Source organism: Theropithecus gelada, chromosome 1, assembly GCF_003255815.1.
Source record: "Theropithecus gelada isolate Dixy chromosome 1, Tgel_1.0, whole genome shotgun sequence".
In the NCBI taxonomy this organism is placed as follows: Eukaryota; Metazoa; Chordata; class Mammalia; order Primates; family Cercopithecidae; genus Theropithecus; species Theropithecus gelada.
This window is the reverse complement of record NC_037668.1, coordinates 80,026,736-80,039,521: the sequence shown is the minus strand read 5'-3', so window position 1 is coordinate 80,039,521 and position 12,786 is coordinate 80,026,736. Positions and strand designations below refer to the sequence as shown.

The following is a 12,786-nucleotide window of genomic DNA, read 5'->3' as shown; positions in this document are numbered from 1 at the left end:
CAGGCAATCTTCCTGCCTCAGCCTCCCAAGTAACTGGGACTACAGGCACATGCCACCACACCCAGTCAATTTATTTTAACAAAGAGAATTTTGACATAGACTCTGTTGGGCTATGAAACAAATCATAAAAACATGTACAATTTACTCTTTCTTCATTTTAATAAAATGAAATCTCACAGATAAACATCAAACCTTAATCATTAAAGGTTAGGAAAGAACCAAACCACATTGCAAACAGAAATGCATACTTTTTCATTAATCCTACCAAAAAGGCTCCAGAACTGCTGTTTTTTTAACTTTATATGGAAATTATGCCATCCAAAGGAACTAAAGGATTGTATAATAAACCAGAACAAGAATTTCAGCTCAAAATCACCATTACAGGTGGCTCACACCTGTAATCCCAGCACTTTGGGAGGCCAAAGCAGGTGGATCACAAGGTCAGGAGTTCAAGACCAGCCTGGTCAAGATGGTGAAACCCCATCTCTACTAAAAATACAGAAATTAGCTGGACATGGTGGCAGGTGCCTGTAATCCCAGCTACTCGGGAGGCTGAGGCAGAGAATTGCTTGAATCCAGGAGGCGGAGGTTGCAGTGAGCCGAGATCATGCCACTGCACTCCAGCCTAGGCAACAGAGTGAGACTCCATCTAAAAAAAAAAAAAAAAATCACCACTATAGATTCTAAAAGTGAACTTCAGCGGGAAAATACTGTGGGTGATCCACTGCATGTAGAATGAAGGTCTAAAACTTGCACTTTGTTTACTCTCACAGTGGTTCCCTGTAGTATTTCCTAACTGGTTTGAAAAACCTTTAGAAACATTAGCAAGTAATTACTGCTGAGTTTGAACTATGTCCTAAAAAACCTCATAGGGAGGCTTTAATACCTTGAATGAGTAACCAAAATATTGGGTGATATTCTACATATAAGACAAACAATCACATTTGTATTTATATAAAATTATGTATCATTGAGAGGTAATGGCGAGTCTTAAAATCTGTCATGCCTGACTGCCTAGAAATGTTAATATGAAACTGGACTGTAAATTTTTAGAAATGCTTCAGTAGAGTTAAAGAAAAACTAAACTTAGGCATTACAATTGCCTTTTCTTAAGAAATATTCATATTGCCTGGGCACAGTAGCTCGCCTGTAATCCCAGCACTTTGGGAGTCCGAGGCAGGCGGATCACAAGGTCAGGTGTTCAAGACCAGCCTGGCCAACACAGCGAAACCCCATCTCTACTCAAAACACAAAAATTAGCAGGGCGTAGTGACAGGCGCCCATAGTAAAAGCTACTCGGAAGGCTGGGTCAGGAGAACTGCTTCACCTGGGAGGTAGAGGTTACAGTGAGTCGAGATCACGCCACTGCACTCTAGCCTGGTCGACAGAGCGAGAGTCTATCTCAAAACAAAACAAAACAAAAAAATTCATGTTAAGGCTGGGCACAGTGGATCACGCCTGTAATCCCAGCACTTTGGGAGGCCGAGGCAGGTGGATCACTTGAGGTCAGTTCGAGACCAGCCTGGCCAACATGGTGAAAGCCCGTCACTACTAAAAATACAAAAATTAGCCAGGCGTGGTAGCGCACACCTGTAGTCCCCACTACTAGGGAGGCTGAGGCGGGAGGATCGCTTGAACCAGGGAGACAGAGGTTGCAGTGAGCCAAGACTGAGCCACTGCACTCCTGCCTGGGTGACAGAGCAAGACTCCATCTCAAAAAAAAAAGAAAGAAATATTCATATCAATAGAAGACAACCTTTTATATAGCTGAAGTCCTCACACCACCATTCCTATCACCACCCAATGTGGTTAATCAGTTCCATCCACCAGAGTTCACTGTTTACTAAATAGGAAACTAGAAAGTTTACAGCTATTTTTTGTTTGTTTTTGAGATGAAGTTTCGCTCTTCTTGCCCAGGCTGGAGTGCAATGGTGCAGTCTTGGCTCACTGCAACCTCCGCCTCCGCAGTTCAAGCGATTCTCCTGTCTCAGCCTCCCAAGTAGCTGGGATTACAGGTATCCACCACCATGCCCAGCTAATTTTTGTATTTTCAGGAGAGATGGGATTTCACTATATTGGCCAGGCTGGTCTTGAACTCCTGATCTCAGGCTATCTGCCCACCTCAGCCTCCCAAAGTGCTGGGATTACAGGCATGAGCCACCGTGCCTGGCCTACAGCTTTTATCCTCATGCCAAAAACATTCCTTATCATCAAATGTATCTGCAAGTAAAAGCTTCAACAATTTACCTAATGACTGTAAATAAAAGTTATTAACCAAGAGCATGGTGGCTCATGCCTGTAATCCCAGCACTTTGGGAGGCTGTGGGTGGATCATTTGAGGTTAGGAGTTCCAGACCAGCCTGGCCAACATAATGAAACCTCACTTCTATTAAAAAAAACATTAAAAAGTTATGAACCACCAATAGAGCCTTACATTATCACTTCACACTCACTAGGATGGTTATAATCAAAAAAACAGATAACAAGTGTTGGTGAGGATGTGAAGAAATTGGAACCTTCATACAATGCAGGTGGGAATATAAAAAGGTGCAGCTACTTTGTGAAAACAAGCTGATAGGTTCTCGAAAGGTTAAACATACAGCTACCATTTGGCCCAGCAATTCCATCCCTATAAATACCCAAGAGAAATGAAAGCATATTTCCACACAATAATTTGCACATGTATGTTAACAACATTATTTATAGTAGCCAAAAAGTAGAAAGAGCCCCAACTGATGAATAAATAAAATGTGGGATTTCCATACAATGGAATATTATTCAGCAATAAAAAGAAATGAAGTATTGACACTTGCTACTGAACCCTAAAACTATTATGCTAAGTAAGAGAAACCAGGCATATATGGTATGATTCCACTTACATGAAATGTCCTGAATAGATAAGTAAATCCATAGAGGCAGCAAGTAGTAGTTGCCTAGGACTAGGAGGATTAGGGAGATCCTGGGAGTGACTGTTAATGGCTATAAACTGCTTTTTGGAGTGATTAAAATGTTCTAAAATTAGAGAGCAGTGATGTTTGCACAACTCTGTGAATACATAATACTGTTCTAACTTTTTCAGTTCCGTAAATGGGCTGTTTACCATAATTTAAAAGAAAAATGTAAGTACTACTTAATTTGTAAAACAGAAAATACTTTATGCATTGAGTATCCCTTATCTAAAATACTTGGAACCAGAAGCATTCGGGACAGATTAGAATTGCGACGCAAATCTAAACACAAAATTCATTTGTTTCATATATACCTTATACACATAGCCTAAAGGTAATTTTATACACTTTTAATAATTTTGTACATGAAACAAAGTTTTGACTATTTTGATTGTGATCCATCACACGAGGTTAGGCGTGGAATTTTCCACTTGTGACATGATGTCAGTGCTCAAAAAGTTTTGGATCTTTGAGCATTTCGAATTTCAGACTTTTGGATTAGGGATGCTCAACCTGTAAAAACAGCACTTTTCACATTATTTTATTAAATAAAATTTACCATTATAAAGCACAAGGTATTCTACTAACCCCATAACCAAATACTAATTCTACTGACACCTTGGTTCCTCCTTAATTTAGCAATCTCTAATAGTTCAAAATTGGATCATGCTGATTTTACTTACTATTAGTAAACTATATAAATAATTAACAATCTGGCTGGCCTGGTGGCTCACGCCTGTAATCCCAGCACTTTGGGAGGCCGAGGCGGGCAGATCATGAGGTCAGGAGATGGATACCATCCTGGCTAATACGGTGAAACTTCATCTCTACTAAAAATGCAAAAAAATTAGCCAGGTGTGATGGCAGGCACCTGTAGTCCCAGCTACTCAGGAGGCTGAGGCAGGAGAATGGCGTGAACCCGGGAGGTGGAGCTTGCCGTGAGCCAAGATCACGCCACTGCACTCCAGCCTGGGCGACAGAGTGAGACTCCATCTCAAAACAAACAAACAAACAAAAAAACAAATTAACAATCTTTCAAGCTCTTTTTTCAAAACTCAAGAGAAATATATTTTCCACTTCCAGAGTCCAGATTTAACAGGACTCATGGGACTGAACTCTGATTTACCCATTATATCATTTAATACTCACAATAATCCTGTAAGGTGACCATTATCAGTCACATTTTATAAAAAAGTAAATTGAGACTTAAAGAGGGTAAGAAACTTGTCCAAGGTTATAAGAAAAGACTGACAGGCTATTAAATCTAGTTCTTGCCTACTGCAGTTTATAAGGAAAAGTCTATGTTCTGAAAACAGTTAAGTAAATTTAATAATTTGAGAGTTTTTTGAAAACTAAATATGTGAACTATTTCTATTCAGTGCCTGCAACTATATATTTTCCAATGATTATTATATACAGTTGTCTCTCTGTGTCTGTGGAGGATTGGTTCCAGGAACCCACAGGATACCAAAATCTGTGGATGCTCAAATCCCTTATATAAAATGGCACAGTATTCGCATATAACCTATGCATATCCTCCTGTATACTTTAAATCATATCTAGATTACTTACAATGCCAAATACAATGTAAGTGCTATGCAAGTCAACTGTTATACTGTCTTGGGTTTTTACTTGTATTATTTTTATTATTGTATGATTACTTTTGTGTGTATGTGTGTGTGTGTGGATATTTTTGAGCCTTGGTTGGTAGGTCCCACAGATACAGAGGTCTGACTGTACCAAGAATGTAGCTCTATATAATGCAGGTCAAGTATACAAAAGTAAAATTAAAGATCAACGTAAAACACTGAAAATAAATAATCTGCAACAAGTATACCCTATACAAAGGGAATACTAATTTATTGGCTAAAGCTGAAATGGAAAATATACTAAGATCGAAATTGTTTTCCATAAAAAAATTCCAAAGAATTCCAAAAGTAGACTTAGTCTAAAAAAAATAAAGCAACCAAGTTTTAAGTCACGCAGAAATCCCAATGCCTGATTTTTGTTTTCCCCAAAAGGAAGAAAGAAATGTACATTTATTGAGCACCTCCTGCATGACAAACACTGAGCTAATTGCTTTCGGTTACTTTTATCTCATGGAACCTGTTCTACTTTGCTGGGAGGGGTAGTGTTACTCCAATAGTACATAAGAAACTCAGAATCTAAATGTCACATTGCTCTAAGAGGTGTAGTAAGGATTCCTGCTCACATCCGACTCCATACTCTGTACCACATTATGCAATTAACAACCATAAAACACACATATATACACCATCCCTTTAGGAACATAAGAACTTAAGCTAAAATCCAGGCAATTATCTTTTAAACAAGCTTTGTGCCTTGCAACCAGTCTGTGGCTAGCACGTTAACAAGGTGCCAAATAAAAGTTTACTGAATGGAATGAACGGTGGTAGCTTAGCAACACAGGAAGGAATTACCATCTCTACTCACTCTACCTTTCTAAAGGAGTTAATACAAAACTATCACCAGGCAAAATAAACAATTATTTCCTTAAACAAAACACTGAATCAGGAATTGGAAGAGAAAGGAATAATCATATATAAAAATTATTATCAATGTCCTTAAAGGGCAAGATGAGACACAGACCCCTTAAACAGAGATTTAGTACGTTCCACTCAATTACAACACTTGTCTGACCTACCTTGTAACAGTTAATTAAAGGTATTCTGCTTCCACAGGACAAGTTTAGTAGAGCCCTTGGTCATTTTTGTGTTTCCCAGAATACCTACAACAGGATCTGGCACTTAAAAGCCAAAACTGCATAAAAATATTTTACAGATTGTAATACCTTTTCAGATGTATTTATCCTAAAAGCCTTGCAAGGTAAGCATAATAACTGAAGTATATGCATTTTACAGACAATGACATTGGTGTCCATTAAGTGCCAAAGTAAATAACGAGGTGTTCTATCACACCACAGCTATCACAGGAGGCTCTCAATAAATGGTTGCTGATTGGATCAGCTGTCCCTCAAAATATCATTTTTCTTTCTAAGATTATTTACTACGAGAAATGACATCCTTTGAGCTGGAGCTGCAAGGAAGTGGGAAAAAAAAAAAAAGAAATGACTATTGCCACTAAAGATTTGTAATTTTGCTAGAAAACAGACACCTTCCTTTGGCTCAGCAAGGTTAGTTAATTTTAAATTTACTGTATCAGTGATTCTCAAACTTCAGTAGGCCTAAGAATCAGGGAGACTGATAAAAATAAAGTTCTTTGGGCCATCGTCATCCCTAGAATTTCAATTCAAGGGACCAAGAATCCATATATTACATATAATACCTATGTTATATATATAACAAACACTCTCAACTGATTCTAATATTGGTGGTCTTTAGGGACACACTGAGAACTGTATTCGACTGAATTCGAACTGTATTCGAATGGAGTCTCGCTCTGTTGCCCAGGTTGGAGTCAGTGGCCCAATCTAGGCTCACTGCAACGTCTGCCTCCCAGGTTCAAATGATTTCATGCCTCAGCCTCCAGAGTAGCTGGGGCTATAGGTGCGTGCCACAACACCCGGCTAATTTTTTTATTTTTAGTAGAGACGGGGTTTCACCATATTGGCCAGGCTGGTCTCGAACTTCTGACCTCGTGATCCACCTGCCTCGGAGAGGGGCATCTTGCTTACATTGCCCAGGCCGGACTGGAACTCCTAGGATCAAGGGGTCCTCCCAATTCAGCCTAGCCATCACACTTCGCCTGAATTAGACTTTTAAAAATCTAAATTAACCTACCAAAATAACTGGTAATCAAGCCAATAATTAACAGAAATACTTAAAATCTGACAAAAACAATGCAAGCCTACAGCATGTAAGACAGTAGATCTTCAAAAACGTGTACCATGCCAAACTTTCTCCCTACATGGAGACCCCATGCTGCATAGAAAGTTAAGTTAGGGATCTTTTAGGTAGTTACCCATATTCTTCTGTTTCAACTGATGAATTCAACTACGGTTCCAATGTAATTTGGTAAAATATTTTTATAGGTCCTATACAAATGGCAATGTAAAATGGAGCAGTCAGATAATTTTAAACCTAATATACAGAAATAATTTTAAAAATCACTGTCAGTACAAGCCCATTATAAACCTGTACTGTTTATAATCTGTGAGATTATGGGTGATTTCTCCTATTATTATTTATTAAGAGCCAACACAGTACGTTTCTATACTTTCCAAATTTTCTACAATAAGCATATTTTTTCATGATTATAAAAGTTTTGCAAGTACCTATAAGTCTTATAACTTTCACACACATAACAGGAAAACAGGAATAACCTGTAATCACATTTCTCACAAAACATAAACATCTGACTTACGGTATCAAACTGTAAGTACTAACATTTTCCAATATTAATATCAGAACAAATCATTTTATTTCTAAAATTTAGTATGTGTCCCATTTCCTTCAGGTATTTATTAGAGTAGCTGGCACTTAAAGAGGACTTAAAATCCTCTTGCCAACCATTATCTGGATCTCTTTAAGTGGAACATTTTCGTACCGAACACTGAAGCATAAAAATATTTCCTCTGGCGGCGGGGGGGGGGGGGGGGGGGGGGACAGACCTTTGTAAAAGACGTTTTTATAACTGTGAGTGTTTATCTAGAAAACTTAGCATCGCAAAGATGCGATGGGGCTTTCTCCAAGGCAGACCACGCTTAGAGACAAGATACAAATACAAGGAGGCTGGGCTGAGCAACCGGCAGGTGATGAAATTTCACCTCAAATAAGACGCAAAAGGTTGTTCTCGAGCAAGTCAGATCCATGAATGACACTCTAGGAGTACCACGGGCTCTCTTGGTCCCGCACTCTCTGCACCCCAATTCTCACCCTGGCCTTCTTCTCCTCCCCATTCCCCCGCCACTACCGGGATTCTGAGATACTCGGTATGGGACGCGGGGAAGCCAAAGCTGTTTGCAAACAGGCGTCATCTACCTCCCTCTGGGATGTACGTGCAGGGCCCAGGCTAAGAGGCTGCGCTCGGCCCGGGCCCGTGCAAACCCGAAAGGCGGCCGTGCTCCTGCCGGCCCCCAGCTCCACACACCGGGCCGCGCCGGAACCGAGGCCGGGGCGAGGGCTTCCCAACGGCGCGGGGCCTAGTCGCCCCCCACGGCCTTCAGCCTCCCGGGGGACGCAGGCAGAAAGGGCTGAGGCCCCAGGACCGCAGAGTGGGGGAGGCGGCCGCAGTGGCAGGACGCCCCGTCCGCCCGGCCCGAGGGCTGCCGCCAAGGCCCCCACAAGCGGCGGGAGGTGGGCGAGCCCCGGACCGCGCCGCGCCACACTCACCTCGAGCAGCGGCCGCCTCCGCTTCAGCATGGCCAGGGGGGTCGTCCCTGAGCCGAAAGCCTCCTCCGGAGGGCACCGGCGCGGCCCCAGGCGCCACCGCGAAACCTCCCACTCCTGTAGGAGCTGCGGTAGCTGCGGCTACGGCTGCTACTGCTACAGCTGCTGAGGCCCGGCACCCGCCCAGCCGCATCGGCGCCCGGGCCGCGGCAGCCACGCGGATCCCGGAGGAGCGCCGCCGAGCCAGGCCGGGGGCGCAAGGCTGCGGCGGGACGACCGAGGTGCAGCAGGCGGGGATCCTCAGCGAAGCCTCCAGCGTCGGGTGGCCGCTCCTGCCGCCGGCGCCGCTGGGCCACAGCGCCCCCTGGACCCCACGTCCGGCTACGGCGTCGGGACTGCGGCGGCCGCGCCGGGCACGAGCCGCAGGGAACGCTAAGGAGCGCGGCCTGGGGGCGGCTAGGGCCCCGCGCTCCCTGCGCAGCCCGCGGCCCGCGGCCGGCCGGGGACTCCACTTCCCGGGAACCGGAAGCCCCTCAGTTCCCACCAAACCCTTGACGTTTCCTGCCCCCCGCCAGACCCGAGCACCTTTTCCTTCTCTCCCGAAGGTACGTGAACGTTCTTGTCACTCGGACCCGCACCTGAGAGCAGGAATGTAAGGGAATCCCTTCGTTTGTCTCTCCCGGCTTCGGGGGTGGCGGGGAGACCCCGTTCTAATCCCTTTAATGCGTCTGGATGAAAGAAGAGTGACCCAGAACAAACCTTTTTTTCAAACATACACACACTCCTCTCCCAAAACAGACGAAGGAATTGTCTTTGACCTTAACTTTTTTTTTTATCTACTGTGTAGATCATTACAGAAATTTCCTACAGATACCAACCAAACCCTTAACACCTAAACCACCACCCCCACAAAACAAAAATGAAAATACATATGTATACATATGCCCAGCCAGAGAAGAGAATAGCCAAAGGGTTGTCCTGAAATTCATAAACAACTTAAAGGTAAGCAAAGAATCACCCATCTTTTACTAACACCCTCCCCGTCCCAACCTCTTCTCTCCCACCTCCACCCCTCATCCCAGCCGAATCCTAGTAAGGCTCTGAAGGAAGGAAATTATTACACAGTGGGGGCTATGGAATCATTCTGTTTACAGATGCCCCATATTTGATCCCAATCAGCCTCTAGGGTGCAAACGTCAGAACCAAAAACAAACAAGACTGTCAAAGGGGAAGTAGGGAAAGATAATTCTCCAAATCCTCTTTTCCCCAAATTTTCCAAATACACTTTTTTGACAGAGTGGTGGTATACTAGAATGTGTAGTGACTTTGGTGTCAGACGCATACTGACACTACCAGTTCCAGTTCTGTCATCTATAGCTTTATGACCCTGGGCAAGTAATGTAACATTTTTGAACCTCAGTTTTCTCCTGCCTGCCTTGCTGGTTGTTGTGCAGATTGGAGATAAAGAGACTGGCCCATAGAAGATACTCAATAAATGCTAGTTCCAATTTTTATTGGTTCCAGTTCTTTTTCTTAGGCTCAATTTTGTACTCATCTGTTTTGTTTCTCATTCTCTGTGTGTGTGTGTGTGTGTATGTGTGTGTAAGTATATTCCTATCAAAAGATGGATGCTCCATTCTTCATCCTCCCTAGTCTGGGTGCAGCTTCCCTAAATTTCACTAATGGGTTTATGTAACACCCCTCTACAGAAGAATAGAGCCTCATACACTGGATCCTATGACATTCTATTGTACAGCAGATATCAGCATGCAACCAGTATTTTTTATGTATAAAAAATGTTATAAGGCAATCTCACCTTACCTTAGGTTATGGCCTAATGATGATAAATAATAATGAGAAACTACAGGAATCATTCATTTAATAATTGAGCAGCCACCATGGAGAAGCTGTCACCTAGTAGCTCTCTTAATGAAAGCTGTTCCTGTATAATCCTAACTGTGCCTTTGCCACATACTCCTGAGTCACAAAAAAATCACTATACCCTTTCTATAACAAGAGAAACTGGGGCTCTAAGGGAAACCGTGATTCATCCTCGCAGTGATTCTATGAGTTAGGTGCTATGCTACCACCATTTTACATGTGAAATACATCCAACTTAAGGAAAAGCTGTAAGTAGACCATGAGATTCCCTTCAGTCCCCAACCTGATGCCCCAACAGTGCTTTCAGCAATATTAATAAAATGCTGTAAGGGTCATTTGTTGCTACAAAATTTTCAGTCGAGAGAAATGGGCCCTTCTACTGATTGAGATCATTAACTCTGTAACCTAATATTAGCACTGTATTTTTCATGCCTAGATCACTGCCACCACAGGAAACCTGCATTTGTTTATGAATAATCATGCAACCCAGGGCATAGCTACTACATGAAGAAGATGATTCATTTGTTCCCAAGACCAGTTTCCTCTTGCTTCACACTTTCTCTCCTTGTTGCTGAAAGCAGCTGCCTTTATCATCACCACCTCCTCCCCGATCAGAGTAGTCCACTTTAAATCCTTTCATACGCTACAATTTCATTCCATCGTTTTCAGTTTGCCTTCTGCTCCTAAAATGTCTCTCACCTGTTTTCCTCTCTTCTACTGTAAATCTCTTGTTCATTTTAATCTACTTTGGCCTTCTGTCAATTGATTTGGCTACCCTACTCTCAATTTTGCATTGATTTCCACTATTAGCTAGCAACTGTAAAATGTCTCTCTATTCCCAACCTGGTAGACCTCCCCACTTTCATTTTTATACTGTCTACATCCTGTAGAAAGCCAATATTCTAAGAATTTTTTTTTCAACAGAGTTTAAGCTCTAGCACCCCAAGCAAAATATTCTTTGCTCTTTAAAATTAGTTTTTAAAATTCAGGCCAAAAAGATACCCGTTTCCTGACTTGGTGAATGGCACCATCATCCACCCAGGTGCCCAAGCCAAAAATCTTGGATTCATTCTTAACTCTTGCCTCTTTCTCCTGGGCAAGTAGTTACAAAGCCTGATAAATTTTACCTTTTTGCTTTTTAAATTTCTCTTCTCCTGTCCAACTCCACTGCCACTCACTTTGATCTAGTAAATATGCTCAATAAATTATAGGTGAACTGAATGAAAAAAAGGAAGAAGGAATGAATGCATGTTCTATTTGGATATAAGAGTAAATACTGGTCGGGCGCGGTGGCTCATGCCTGTAATCCCAGCACTTTGGGAGGCTGAGGCATGTGGATCACCTGAGGTCAGGAGTTCAAGATCAGTCTGGTCAACATGGTGAAACCCCATCTCTACAAAAATACAAAAATTAGCCAGGCATGATGGCGAGTGCCTGTAATTCCAGCTTCTCGGGAGGCTGGGGCAGGAAAATCACTTCAACGCGGGAGGCAGAGGTTGCTGTGAGCCAAGGTTGCACCATTGCACTCCAGCCTGAGCAACAGAGCAAGACTCAGTCTCAAAAAAAAACAAAAAAACAAAAAAGTAAATACTATATAAAAGTTTGTTTAAAGGAAGGCACAAAACCCCTTCCATGCTCCTATTAACCCTTGTGCTTTGTAATTTGTAACTACTCATCACTGTAGAGTCAGTATCTATTTACTTATATGAATCCATTGCCAAATTGTAAGCCCCTGTGGGATGGGTTCAGTGTTTGATTCATATCTGTGTCCCTAGAACCAGTCTCAGCACAAAGTACACCCCAGAGAATGTTAAGCTGAACTGAACCTCCCTCATCAGACTGTAGATAGCCTGCATCCCACATGCTCAGTGACTTTTTAGGACTTTTCCCTTAAATTTCAGGGCCCACAAAAAATAAGACTCCCGGCCGGGCACAGTGGCTCACACCTGTAATCCTAGCACTTTGGGAGGCTGAGACTGGCAGCTCACAAGGTCAGGAGATCAAGACCATCCCGGCCAACATGGTGAAACCCTATCTCTACTAAAAATACAAAAATTAGCCAGGCATGGTGATGTGTGCCTGTAATCCCAGCTACTCAGGAGGCTGAGGCAGGAGAATCACTTGAACCCAGGAGGCGGAGGTTGTGGTGAGCTGAGACCACGCCACTGCACTCCAGACTGGGCAACAGAGTGAAACTCCGTCTCAAAAAAAAAAAAAAAGTTACCAGGCATGGTGGCAAGAGCCTGTAGTCCAGGCTACTTGGGAGGCTGAGGCAGGAGGACCGCTTGAGCCCAGGAGTTTGAGGTTACAGTAAGCTATGATTGCCCCACTACACTCCAGCCTTGGAGACAGAGTGAGACCCTGCCTCTAAAAGTAAAAAAATTATTTTTAAAAAATTAGCAAAGCAGTTCTCATTCTAGGAGATGAGGATATGTAACTAATCAAATATATGGACAAAGATATATGCAAAAATATGTTAATTGTAGGTTTTACTGTGAGTTTATAACATAATGTGAGGAAAACCCTAAATAAATTAAATTAAAATGCCTCCACATGCCAGGCACTGTGACCCAAGCCTGTAATCCCAGCACTTTGGGAGGCCAAGGTGAGTGGATCATCTGAGGTCAGGAGTTTGAGATCAGCCTGGC

General features: G+C 42.7%; 1 protein-coding gene across 2 annotated transcripts in view; it reads right to left on the bottom strand.

The window, feature by feature from the left end:
* The window catches only part of ZFYVE9 (zinc finger FYVE-type containing 9), a 202,921-nt gene extending 194,255 nt beyond the window's left edge, over positions 1-8,666 (bottom strand). For both annotated transcript variants that reach the window (XM_025392920.1, XM_025392930.1), the window contains exon 1: positions 8,261-8,666. The gene's annotated coding sequence lies outside the window, so the exon portion shown is untranslated. The remainder of the gene's footprint in view (positions 1-8,260) is intronic.
* Positions 8,667-12,786: the final 4,120 nt, after the last annotated feature.